We start from the raw sequence: 14,017 nt of genomic DNA on the forward strand, positions 1-14,017 counted from the left end.
GGAGGTAATGGGCCACTTGGTGCGCAGGTCAGGTATGGTACGGGTGTTCTGGTCTATCCCCGGAGGAAATTGCCCACTTAGTGTGCAGGCCAAGGTATTGTCCGAGACCCCTCATCTGTCCGGGCCCCTTACAGCTGTACGGCCTGTACCCACCTGATGGTGGCCCTGTATGTAGTCTCTGTTCCTACATCACTAATATTAGAGTGTTGAGTTGAATGTTTATTTGCCAATAAGTTGTGTTCTCTTGACTAACTGGACAACAGTACTTTCTAAACTGTCTTCTCAATATGTCAGTATTAATAACAAGGCTATGGGGTTACCTTTCTGCGTTGTCAATATTTAGAATCGTCTAGTCTTACATCGTAAAACTCGATAGTGGATTTTACATTTATGCAAGGAAAAACAGTATATATTTTAGGTTAAACTGTCATTACGTACTTAATCTAAAATGTAACAAATATAATGCCAAGATGAGACTAGTAAGCTGTTGCTTACCACTTTTCAATCCTAACTCTCACACACATTAATTTTGCTTTCCTCAAGCATGATACTCTCCCATAAGCTATTCACACATTCTCATATTTACCTCATTATTACAAGCACTTTCCATTTCTCACAGTTGGATTCTAAGACATGGCTGTATGCAATACCATTGTCTCACCTTGGATCTCATTACACTTATAATTATGGCATCCCAACATTCAATTGAAATAGTTTCTTTAATCTGTTGTCTGCAAAGAGGATCTTGTGGAAAAGGTTCTTCCATGTTGACTCATTTTTATGCACAGTTACATTTATACAGAGAAGAAATTAATCCCAGTGATGCAATTTTAGCATAATAATATCTTGCAGAAATCCGTGTCATGTATAAACAGTTATTACTTGGTTTACAAAATATGCATTTACAGTGTGAACTCAAGTCATGCTCAGTTACTGAAGAGAACAAAAAGAAGGCAAAGTCTTAAAATAAATTATACCATGCCACCTCACAGGCATTGCTTTATTATCCCAGGATACTTAGTATAAATGCCATGCACGTAAAATAAATTCACAAAAGACAGCTTATAGTTATTGTTTGAACATGTTCTTATTCCCCAAATCTTTCCCAACAAGTATTACAACTTTTACTGTGCATTGTATACACAACAACCTGTTTTGACATTCGATTGTCTTCCATGTCCTACATTAGGATAGCAATGGACAGACTAAGCCCTCCAAAGAGGGTCTGAGGACGCAGCCTAACAGAATTGTGTATGAAGATTCATGTTCTGGGTCAATTCTGTTTATCCTGTCAAACACTGAAATAAGAGTGCAACTTTGCCATACTAAACTGACAAACACAAAAAAACTGTAAAACACAACATTAAAAACAATTTGAGATTTTTGGATGCGATGTCTCAATTTAAATCTTGAGATATGTCATTAATGGGAATTACAGCTTAATAACCAGTGAACAATAATTGAAGACACATGTGGTATAACTGCATTGAGATGTCTTCTATACAATGTTTTATTATTGTTGCAAAAGCAAACTGTCATTGTTGTCTAGTAAGAGAATTTATGCAGTTATATATTATAAAATACTGGCAACTATTTACACTTAAGTAAGAAAGAAACTTATTATTTAATTATTTTTGTTGAAACCTGTTTAATATAATTGTTAACACTGTACAATTGAAGAAAGAGAAATAATTAGCATAATTAGTCTTTGACAATTTTCAGCCCCAATTCATGGAGACGTTGTTAATCGTAAAAACTATTACCACAACCCCAAAAACCAGGATACCTACGAATAGACACAGATTTGGAAAAAAAAATACAGATTTGGCTACAAAGCGGCTCTGCACATTTCCGATGGGTGGATGATGCTGACCACAAGTAATTCCGAAGACAGTGGTCACTTAACCTGTGAGGTCCCGACATTGCCGCTTTAAATGAAGAGTTATTTAGGTCACACTGTTCAGTGACACGGAACTGAAGTGCCGGAGACCTCAGTTGTAATTACTTGCGGTCAGCATCATCCACCCATCAGAAATGTACAACGTCGCTTTGTAGCCAAATCTGTTTATATTGATGTCGTTTTTTTTCCAAATCGGTGTTTATTTGTAGGTATCCTGGTTGTCGAGGTTGTGGTACTCGGAGAAAACTCCATTAAAAATTGAGTTTTAACTATATATAATCCTGTCCCCCCTACTGCATAAAAGTTATTACATGAGACGTTGGTCCTTATTTTTGCTTCATGTAGGAAGCACCACAGGCAATGCAATTTTCTTAATTTCTCTGGCATTTGAGGAGGGAAGTCACTGTAATAGTCAAGTGGTTACCACCATTGAGTGTGAACTGAACATAGGACCTGCTTAGATTTAAATGGCACCTGTTCAATCAGATCACTCCTTAACTAAGATTAAGTGTAGCATCTGTTCTTATCAGGCCCAACAACCAGTGGTCCTAATGCTGGCTACAGCAGACTTCAGCCTGCAGATTAACACTGGTGAGGGTTCAAACGGGTTAGAATGTGCTGCAACTTGTTTCTTGTACCTTAATTGTCCTTTAAAGGACTAGCTAATTAAACATTCACCACCTGCTTGAAGAGTACAATGAGGTAGATTGACGTTGGGAGAATGAAACTCTGTGAATCCAACCAATTTGAGAAAACTGTGGACTTGACCCAGTGGAAGAACCTATCCTTCTCTGCGGCAGAACCTACTCTTCTCAGCCCAACGGGGAGAAATTTACATATCTCCATCCACCTAGAAGCGTCTTCCAGACGACTTTCAAGTCCTTCCTGAGTTTGGGAAAAGCAACCAGAAAGATGGCTCATTGACTTCAACTCCAGCTACTCCTGCTCCGGCCTCTACCCCAGCTCCTGTACCTAGGATGGCTCTGAAGATGAAGGAGGTGGAGGAATAATCCCGGATATGACTGCAGAGACCTTCAGTTAGAAAACGATTCTCGAGCAGGGATTCTCCAAGGCTGGGACACTTTCAGAACATAGCGACCTGAAGGGAATATTCTAACTTACCTTCGCCTCCATAGCCATCTGCGCGAGACTGGGAGGCGGTGAAAGAGGCGAGGCCTGAATACCATTTCTCACCCTTTGTTGACAAGATAGATTGATAGATAGGTATATATATCTATTATATAAAAGCCTAGTGGCATGTGTCTGTGTGTGGAAAAAAAACAAACCAAGCTGCAGCGCCACCTGCTGGGCGAAGTTATACCCTGACCTACTAAATTCTTAGTGTGTGTGGAAAAAAAACCTCAGAAAGGGCTGAAATTTGCTGCAGCGCCACCTGCTGGGCAGAGTTATACACTGACTTACTAAATTCTTAGTGTGTGTGGGGAAAAAACTCAGAAAGGGCTGAAATTTGGTATACTAAGATGTTTTTAATTTGTTAATTTAATTTGTTAATTGTTAAAAGTGTTTATAAAGATTTTAAAAAAATATATATATATTTCTTGAAGGAGAAGTGACAGTTGGGAGTGGTTGGTGGTTGCTGGGGGTGACAGCGGGGAGTGGTTGGTGGTTGCCGGGGGTGACAGAGCGAGAGGAGTGTGATACTCAGGACCGCTGAAAGAGATCCCTGTGTCTGGATAGACATCTGGATAGATGTGGCGATAAAGATGAAGGATGAGGTGATGGAGAAAAATGATGAGGTGGTGACATGTGGACAAAACCACGTTAAAAAAGGGCGCTTGCGTCGGGAAGTAACGCTCTTCCCCTGAGGAGGCCTGGGATATGGCCCAAATGCATGACAAGAACCTTTTTAACACCTTAAGTAGCTTGATTTGACTAGAATGCATGAGTATCATGCACAGGTTAACATATATATATATATATATATTTATTTGTGTGTGTGTGTGTATATATAAGTGTGTATGCATATGTGTGTGTATGTGTGTATACTGTGTATACATATATGTGTGTTTATATATATATATATATATATATATATATATATACATATATAAATGTGTGTGTATGTATATATATATATATATATATATATATATATATATATGTGTGTGTGTGTGTGTGCGTATATTGTTACAAACACACTGGAGTAGTGTTTGCAGGCAGGCATATTAGTCCCAGGTTTCTAACCTACATCCTTTTTTAAAACCACATGGAGAATATTTATATTTGGGAAGAAAAGTGCTTCCCAGAGAGATGTTCAGTTTTAGGGAAAAGCTGGTAAATGCCCACGTGGTGCAAATGGAGAGGGAAGGGTTGGCTCTATTTAAGGAGCTTAGTCAGGTCTTCTGTTCTGTTGTCAGACTGATTAATACTGGGACCTGTGAGGTGTGTTTAAAAGGCTGCTAGAGCGTGGTTTCAGTCTCTCACTACCTAGGGAAAAGGACCTCAGAGTCTCTGTGAGTGGAAGCCTGATCTTTGCTATGAGGAATCTTGCTGAAACTTCTTAAGTTTATTTAATTTTCTTGCTTAATGAAACTGGTTGAAGCCAGTTGTACCCAAAGCCTTAGACTTGTGTGATCTCTTGGCTGCTGCACACTACCACCTACCCCAAGAGAAGATGACTGTTCTCCTACCCCACAACGTGGCGGAGAATGCGAGCATTGAGCTCTGTGCCTATTGAGACCATAAGCAGCCTTAAGAAATCTGCCAGAAATCGGGTCTGTGTGTGCTTTGAAAATAAAGTTGCAGGAGTGATACTCTGCAGAGAACTTTTTTTAGCGTACAACACTTGCAAAAGCAGTCCAAGTGGTGATGGACCTGCAAGGTTGTGGAAACTACTACAGATTAAAGGGCTAGACCCTTTTATGTGGGAAATATTACATGGATAAGGCCTTGCTACAGGTCACAGCGAAAAAGCAGAAAGCTACCAGGGTGAAGCAGTTGGCCCTCAAGGAAACACACAGACAACAGCGTCAAGACTTTTGAAGAAAATGACTAGCTCCAGTACCATACAAGCTAGTCATTTTCTTCAAAAAATGACTATGGCTGATGATGTGGCCACCTTTGAAATTGTGGAGGGTGAGAGTTGGTCTAAAGAACAGTGGGCCAGCCTGTTGGCACCTTTCTGGCCAGAAAGCCTCAGAAAGCCTACTTTTATTTGAGCACTACAGAAGCTCAGTAATATGAAAAATGAAAAACAGAAATCTTGACTCGCCATGGGAAAAAAGTGCAGGGTGGTTAAGAGGACTGAAATATTAACAGACTGTTAGCACTGGGACTAAAGACTGCTCAGTGAGGCCAGAAAGGTCCCCCCACATAAAGAGGTGTCAGAATTTTGTTGTTCCTTTCCTGGTTGTCAGTATCATGCTCCCAGGCGCCATTTCAGGAGTCCACTACTTCAATAGTGCCCATGCCTATTATATATGTCCTGTTTGACAGGATAACCATGGACCTTGTTGGGTTGTAAAACAACAGTAGGACCATGCTCTGATTCATAAATGCAAGATCAGCAATAATAAGCGGTTATCCCTCCCTGGAAACTTATATCATAGAAAGCAGCTAATTATTTAATTTTTGAATATCAAAAGAAAAAGCTAACGATCAGCACCAGTGAACATACCATCAGCTATTAAAGTTATTTCATCGCTTACCAATAAAACATTGTCCAATGCGATTGTTGTGGTTCCAAAGCACAAAGATATTTAATTGCAAAATATAGCATGATTTACAGCAAGTCATTATTATGCATTAAAGATGTTACAATAAAGCAATACACAATATTATAATCAAACAGGAAAATATAAACATAAACCGAATACATTACATGTTAAGTAGTGCTTCACCCAGGCCCATGATAAAATAGGGTCATGTTGTCTGTAGTCAGGCTAAGAGAGAGAGTCTTAGCTGGTAAAGCAGCTTGATAGTATCCAGTTTCAGTATAGAAAAAAACTACTGATGATGTCATGGCATGTTTCCATAGGTTCAGGATTCAGGACAGTCCAGTATAATGCAGTTCATTTGTCAGTTCAAATGATGCCCTACAACGGTTAGGGTCAGTTCTCCAACAGCTGTATACTAATCTTCCCAGTCAAAAGGAACAAAAGCATTTCATATATCCAGTTAAGTTCCAAATGCCCCTTCATTGTGGTACAAATGTACCTTAGTACACATTTTCTAAACAAAAATAAATCACACACACTTTTCTTATTTTAAACAATGGCTTTTTTTTATAAAATAATTTGTAGAATAAATAACAAAAAACAAAATCAGATTTAAAATTAACAATATGTCTCTATGTCTTCTAAAGACTGAGATTTTTTTTTGACTTGGGACTGGAGATCCAATTATTCAGACCTGCCATTTTATAATTTAGCACTTCAGAGTAGAGAGGTGCTAAAATAGTGTTAGTGATATTTCAGGCATCACTTGGATTTCCTCATGATATATTGGTGAGTACAAGGCCATATATAAGATAGTGAGAGTGCCTTTAATGTTTTTCAATAATGACTGCCCATTCCTGTTTAGATTAATGGCAGAGATACAGCAAGTAAGGGCTCTGGCTCCTCCGCTTTGGCCTCTGCGAGGGGACTGATGAGGGGTGAATAATATGGGGTCTGATTGGGGTGAAATAGATCTGTTAATTATATGGGAATGCTATTCATTTAATGTTGGGGTCTGGTTGGGGGTAATGAGACTTATTTATTAAACATAAACATTAATATTGGGCTGGATAGAGGGAAGCAGGCCTTATTATTAAATGCGGGTACTCTTTAATTTAATGTTGTGGCTATAAAGAAGGAAAATAAGCAAATGTATTAAATGTGAATGCTATTAATTAAATTCTGGGGCTGATTGGGTGCAAGGAGGCCTGTTTATTGAACAAAAAAGCTAGTGATTTAATTTCGGGCTGGTTGTGGTTAGGGTGACCTAGTGTACCTAATGTTTAGTCATTGCTCGACTTTCCAGGAGGTGAATAGTAACTGTCTCTTTTCCAATCAGGTCCCCAATATTCCAGCATCTGGCCAAACAGCAACTGAGGTTTAGGAATGTCACATCCGGTGGTGTGATGTCTCTTAAGTTTGCGGAAAAAGATCGCCAGTGCTCTGTCTTGCCCAGGGCACTAAAATGTTTAGTTACAGCTCTACTCCCCCTCCCTTACCCCCTTCATCCCATATCACACTGTTTCAAGTTTTATTGACTTTCTTGCTTCAGGCCTGTGTTTCGCCTCCCCTTACCCCATTACCCTACCTCCCCTTCACATTCATGGCTTATTTAAAGTGTTATCTTGTTTAAATGATGCATCAATAGCGCAGTATATGATGTATAGTGTAGAATATCATATCTTGTGCAATATGCATTGTACTCTAGAGTATGTCTGATTAATGTTTCACGGCGTATTGTACTTTCAGATGTGCTGCAACGCAGTACACTTGAATGTAATGACTTAGCCCTATTTTTTTTTATCTTTATGCAAAATAAACTTACTCTTTTCAATTAAAACAAAAATGTTCAATCAGATGTCACTTTTGGTGCATTATGGTTTCTTTGCTACTCGTTCATTTAAGTCTCAGAAAATGGTGGGATTTGCTTTGGTTCTGTAGGTAGGAAAAGGACCTCTCACTCTATTTCTACTTGAGTTGGCAGGATATCATCATTTTCAGTGATGTTTCTATTTAATACGAGACTGGCTATTTCTAAGTTCTGTTTCAAAATAGATGCAAGAGGCTTTAACACACTGGAATCGTTTTAACATTTCATCACTGAAAATCTTCTTAAGATGTGTCACTGTAAAAGTATATATATACAAATCAAATGCATACAACATTGTAAAGCTTAGCCCATTTTATTAAAGACAATTTAAATGAGAGCAGATTCTCTTGTAGATGGAAAAATATTAGACAACACTAAAAATTATAGGAATATGTATTCAGAATATGCAAAACTGTGCCTCCACTTTCTACATTCTCTAAGGCATGAGATGTTAGCAATAACTTGTAAACAGTTTAGGAAATGTATAAAGCATTATTTTATTATTATTATTATTTATTATCTCAGCCACTGCATTTAATCACATTATTATACTATGCAGTCAATTATGGCATTTACTGTCTTCTGGAAACAAGCTACAATTGTTCAGAAACAGTTAAACAAAGTGTATAAAATAATTTAGTAAAACATAAAAAAAACTGACATGCAAATGATTGCTATTCTAGTAAATAATCCCCAGGGGTTATGTGGAAGTAAAAAAACATAATATGAAAAATATGCTGAGTCTTGTGCTAGGGTATATCTCAAGGACCATGGGTGATATTTGTTGCTGTGTCGTGAAATATAAAAAACTACATATAAGTTTGATTGCTGCATAGACACAGAATATAGAATTAGGCAACACAATTAATAAAGGTTATAAGATGCAGAACGATTGCTAAGATTAGAGGTGTTTATAGTAGAAATATGTTATACTTATGTCTCCCTTGACTAGAAAAAAATTAGTTCTTTCAGACTCACAGATCTCTGATGGGATGGGTGTGTATGGTTATTAGCAGTGGTCGAAGTGGAAATTTAGAAGTGTTGGTATGGAGTTTCTACTTTGAAATGAACGGCCGGGGGCAGCCTAGGCCACCCGAAGGTTTAGGAATTTTAATTTTGAGTGAATTAAATTTTAGATGCATTTTAATACAAAAAAGTATAATATAAAACATATTAAATGATACAAGGCTATTCACCCTGGGTCCCCCACCTCTCCTGTGTCAAATTACCTTTCCTCTGTATCCCTCCTGTCTCCTTTGTGTACTTATATTTTCCCTCATATCACCATATTATAATAAAACTATCCAAAATATCTCCCTTAGTCGTCCATGTTTCCCTTTATCTTTCCCTTATCTGTATCCTTTCTCTTTTCCTATGTGCCTCTATCTTCATTGCATGTATCCCCTTCACTCCCTCCCTACATGCTCTCCCCTGTGCTTCACATCATGCTTGTCTCGCTCCTGCCTTACTCCTTCATCCTCTCTATCTATACCTGTTCCTGCTCTATTATTATCTTTCACTAGTGAATTCACACTTTTGCCCGTCCATCATCACACTGCAGCCACCTTCCTCACACTACACCCTCCTCCATCACTCCATCACACTGTGCCCCCTCCTTCATTGCACTGTTCCCCCTCCTTCATTGTACTACGCCCCTTCTTTCACACTGTGCACCCTCCTCCATCATCACACTGTGCACCCTTCTCCATCATCACACTGTGCACCCTTGTCCATCATCACACTGTGCCTCCTCCTTCATCACATTATTCCCTCATTCATTACACTGTGCCTTCTCCATTATACTGTGCCTCCTCATTCATCACACTGTGTCATCATTCATCACACTGTGCCCTCATTCATGACATTGTGCCCCCTCGATATGACCCTGAGCGCCCTCCATCACACTGTATCCCCTCCATATATCACATTTCTCTCACTGTGCCCCCTCCATATCCCACTGTACCACCTCCATATATCACATTGTGGCCTTATTCATCACACTGTCCCCCTCTGTACTATACTTACCTTTCTATGACCTTCTTTCTTCTGTGTTCTGGCTCCTCTCTGCTCCCTGCTCCATTCTTGCTGAGTGTTGGGCGTGATGTCATCATGTCCTGACAATCAGTTACAATTGAACAGAGAGCAGAGAGGAGCAGGGAGCTGCTGCTACCGGATGCAACACAAGCAGGGAAGGCAGACGGAGTGTGGTGCCTCTCAGATATAGCACTCCCCCGCCTTGCCTACCCCACTTACCTCTGCCCCTGGCTGTGAAGAAGTGGGGTGGAGATGTGCCGGTATGTCATACCGGCACATACCGCCCCATTTTGAACACTGGCTATTAAGATGTCAAGGGTAATGCCACCTAAAGATGTTTCACAAGCAGTAATGATATCTTGATAAAAAAAAATCTCAAATTAGTGTCATTCAGTTTAGTTAGATTGATATGTTTTATATCTTTTAAATTAAACTTCCTTTCGCAATACCTAATATACAGAAGATGTATTTCATTGAACTACCCACAGCATATGCACATCTCAAATGAGTGTGCTGAATTTCATCAAAAGACCTAAATAAACGGCATTGTCTGGATATCCAGACATCATAGTCGTACACTTTAAACAATTTTCTTTTGATGTGATATAAGCTATCTGAATGTTCCAAAAATAACGTTGTTTACGCTTGCATATTTTCCCCATGTGGATTTGATCTCAACTTTAGGTATCAGTATCAGATTCTTTTGTTACATTCTTAGAATGTTTACAGTTTTCTGTCATAGGTTTTACCAAATAAGGGTCAATGTTTTCCTGCTTTAACTTATTAGTGAGGAGCACATTTGAGATGCCTTTCAATTGTGCAATGTTGTATGCATTCTGCCAATTAATGTTGGCTGAATTATATGCATTCAGTAATGATTTCTGATCAGTAAGGGTTGAAAGTAAATGTCAAACTGACAACTTCAGGGAATACACATACTACAGCATTTGAAAATTAGCTGAAATTATATATATATATATATATATATATATATATATATATATATATATATATATATATCATTATATATATATATTTGTATATGTTATAAAGGAGTGTGAATTCTATTATATTGTGTATTGTTGAATGTCAAAATAAATCTGGTTAACCACAATAGTATTTAGAAATTGCTAGCTACATACTGGTATTTAACGATGAGTTTATTCCCCATTTTAAATCCCTGAGTTTGCAGTTACTCTATTAGAAAGAAGATTTAGCCATCTCCACATCAGAAGAATATGTGCTTTATGACAAGTCATGATTTGCCCTGTAGGAGGTGCAAAAGACATGCCCCCTAACAGTTGTATGTGTTGTTCTGCAGTCCGCTTTTGTATAAACATGTCTTTACTATTTTTGGCCTATAGTAAAACTCCCCTTCATCATACCTGAACTCTGTAAACAAAGCCAACAAGGCACATTTAAGAACTGGAAAAATTTAGACCCACATTGCCTTTTAATTTACGCAAATGAAGATATGTTTCTGTTAAGTGCACTTAAAAGTCCACACTCACTTTCTGCTCCTTGGAACTGCCTCTGTAAAATGGAGATAAGCTTCCTTTAGGGGGTTTGTAGATCCACCTTAAAATGTGCATTGTGGAAACAGTAAAAATATTGCAAGTCCAAACTACTAGTACTTTAGGATCACCCCTTTCACTAATTTCAACATTTACATTTTGTCTCCTTAAATAATGTTTAGTTTTGTTTACTTTATCTTTTAAATAAGTCATGGAAGTGTTACGACATTTGGGCTACCTCTATTACATGTGCCAGTTTTATACATTTGAATGTTTTTTTTCCTTTTCAATTCTCCATTGCAGCCATTACAAAGAGTTAGCCCCCTTCTAAGCCTTAGGTAGGAACTCCTCTCCCTTGTATCCTTTTCCCCTGTCTAGTTGAGGTAGAGAATACAGGGAGTAGTTTGTTGTTTTATGCACATAGGAGCTACTGGTGGGGCAAGCCAAGGATCCAGGCTGGCTACCTGGAGACCACTTGCTGCTACCTTTGTTAGCAAATGTGGTACAAAATAATGGAGTTTTGCAATTCAAATCTGAAAATGGTGAGCATGTACCGACATGGATGCTAAGTACATACATGCCCACCACATCCAGAGTAAAAGGACACCAACATGGGGATCCAGGCAGAAGAGGACCTCAGAACTGCTGATTTCAGCATCCCTTGTTCCCTGGAAGCACTGCTGTCCATTGCAATGGAAAAGCAGAGCTCAAGAGCCACCAGATATTTGCCAGCGAGAAGGAGCCTGAGTACATCCTTAAACAGCTGAAGAGGGCCTGCACGAGATAAACCCCTAAACTAAGGGTGCTTGATTTCTGGATTGTGTAGTTATCTAATTGTCTAACATACTCTTCTAAGTCAGTACTTGTAGAGCCTGTAAATGAGAAGAAAGAGAATAAAGCCCAGCAGCATTGGTGTGTGGAGCCTGTGACAAACTTTTGTTTACTGATTGTGAAGGAGTCTTTAAAACATTGTTAAAGTCAGAATTATAATTGAATGACGTCCATTGAACCAGAAATGAAATTGTTGCACAATTCAATGTATGCAATCTTATTCTTATTATATTTGACTGTCATTTATATTGTTATATACGTAGAGAACAACTGGAGTAACAAGAAGATGACTCAGAAGAAGCAGGATAGCTTTACATTCTTGCACAGTTGTATCTTATAACCAATGACTCTGTGTATGGTATTTATGTATGATTTTACAATTGTAAACTGCCACTTCATTGTGTACTATATCCATGTAAGATGTAACAATTGTAAACTGCCACTTATGTATGTACTATAAAAATTGTCAGGCACTGCTGCAAGAGAGCATTCTGGATAGAAGCTCAATGCTGGTTCTAGTCGCGCTTGTGCAAAATATTGGCGGTACTATTAAACTTACTTTTATTTGCAAAATAAACAATTTTGTGCTTTGGAACCACAACCTGATAATAGCAGGATGTGATTTGCAGTCGAAAGGAAATAATACCCAGCCCCCAGAGCAATTTAATGAGCTGATAGCCTGGATGATTAATTAATTTGTGACTGAGGAGCATTTCTATACTCTGCAGTGGTTGAAGAGAGCAAGGCACCAGCAAGTATGGACTTAGAGGACATGTTTTCCATTTCAGAGTAGCATTGGTTGAAAAAGGTGGAAATCTTGCTTAGGCACCTATATAAATCCATGTGGATGGATGAAATATCAACCTCCACTGCAGTTCAGAAGTCCCTCTTTTGAGAATCATTGTAAGAGAAATAGAGTTTACCCTGTGTACCAGCTAGTAAAGGATTTAATTAATAAAGAATATTACCAGATAAAAAAATTCAGTCTGAAGGTTTCTTACTCTTTGGCGATAATCTAGACAGCATTCTTCAGTGATTTTATGGGGGTAAATCAAACCACCTGCCACAGGATGAAAGGTGAAATATTCCCTTTCTCCTCCACTTATTAACACTTCAAACATGTGAGAAAGTTATAAACATGGGAGAAAATATATCAGACATGGAGGTACCGCTGCGTCTCAACAACACTTTCAGGCATTCTGGAGTAAAGAGAGGAGATGAGGTCAAAAGACCCTACAATGACTATTGCCCTTTTCCATCCCCGCTAACACCTGTGGGTAGCAAGATCCCAGAGAATACAGAGAGATGGATACCTTCTATTCAAGATCAATGGGTTCTGAACATTGACAGAAAGGTTACAAATTGAGTTTTATGTTCAATGTCAGCTTCAGCAGAGTTTTAAGCTTTGCACCTCAGTCTGGAAACATTACAGAAAGCTCAAGTGACCTATCTTGTTCCTCCATCCCACGTGGGAACAGGCTTTTATTTCAGACATCTTCTGGTCACAAAATATTCATCCATACTGTTGTGGATTTATTTTGCCCATGCAAGACATTTCCATATGGAGTTGGCAAACTCAATTTTCACTGCAAAGGGGATTGTGTTGAATCCATTTATCTTCAGGATGCTTACTTCCATATCCCTGTATCAGTTCTTCCCAAAAGATTCCTCAAGTTCTGTGATCTGGCACATTTTCAGTTCACCTGTCTTCTCTTTGCTCTTAAAATATCCTGGAGGATTTCCACCAGGTTATCACTTACTCTAATAGCAAATTTAAGGAAAAAGAGAACTGTTCTCTGGCCCTATCTGGACTACATTCTAGTGGAAGGGAAGTCAGAGCGTATTGCTTGACCCAGGATAGCTCAAATAATGACCTTTCAGGAGGAACACAGCTGGGAGTAAATGTATCAATGTCCGGATTCTTCAACTCCGGTGAGATCAGCATCTTCAGCGCTTAAATTTAAAGCGACGCTGCCTTGTAAAGGGAAACTCCCCTACTAAAAATGAGACCCTCTGTCATGCAGGCATTGCTAGGTATTTGTGTTAATAACCAGCCTCTGTATCTGATACTTACTTCTGTGTTTTGACCTTTGTCGAAGTCGTATAATTGGATGAACAAAAGTATATTGGTTAATATTTTTTTATTGGCCGATTGCACTCAGTATGCCACGCTACACGTGGCATATGGCGA

The sequence above is a fragment of the Mixophyes fleayi genome, chromosome 3 (genome assembly GCF_038048845.1).
Source record: "Mixophyes fleayi isolate aMixFle1 chromosome 3, aMixFle1.hap1, whole genome shotgun sequence".
NCBI classification, from domain to species: Eukaryota; Metazoa; Chordata; class Amphibia; order Anura; family Limnodynastidae; genus Mixophyes; species Mixophyes fleayi.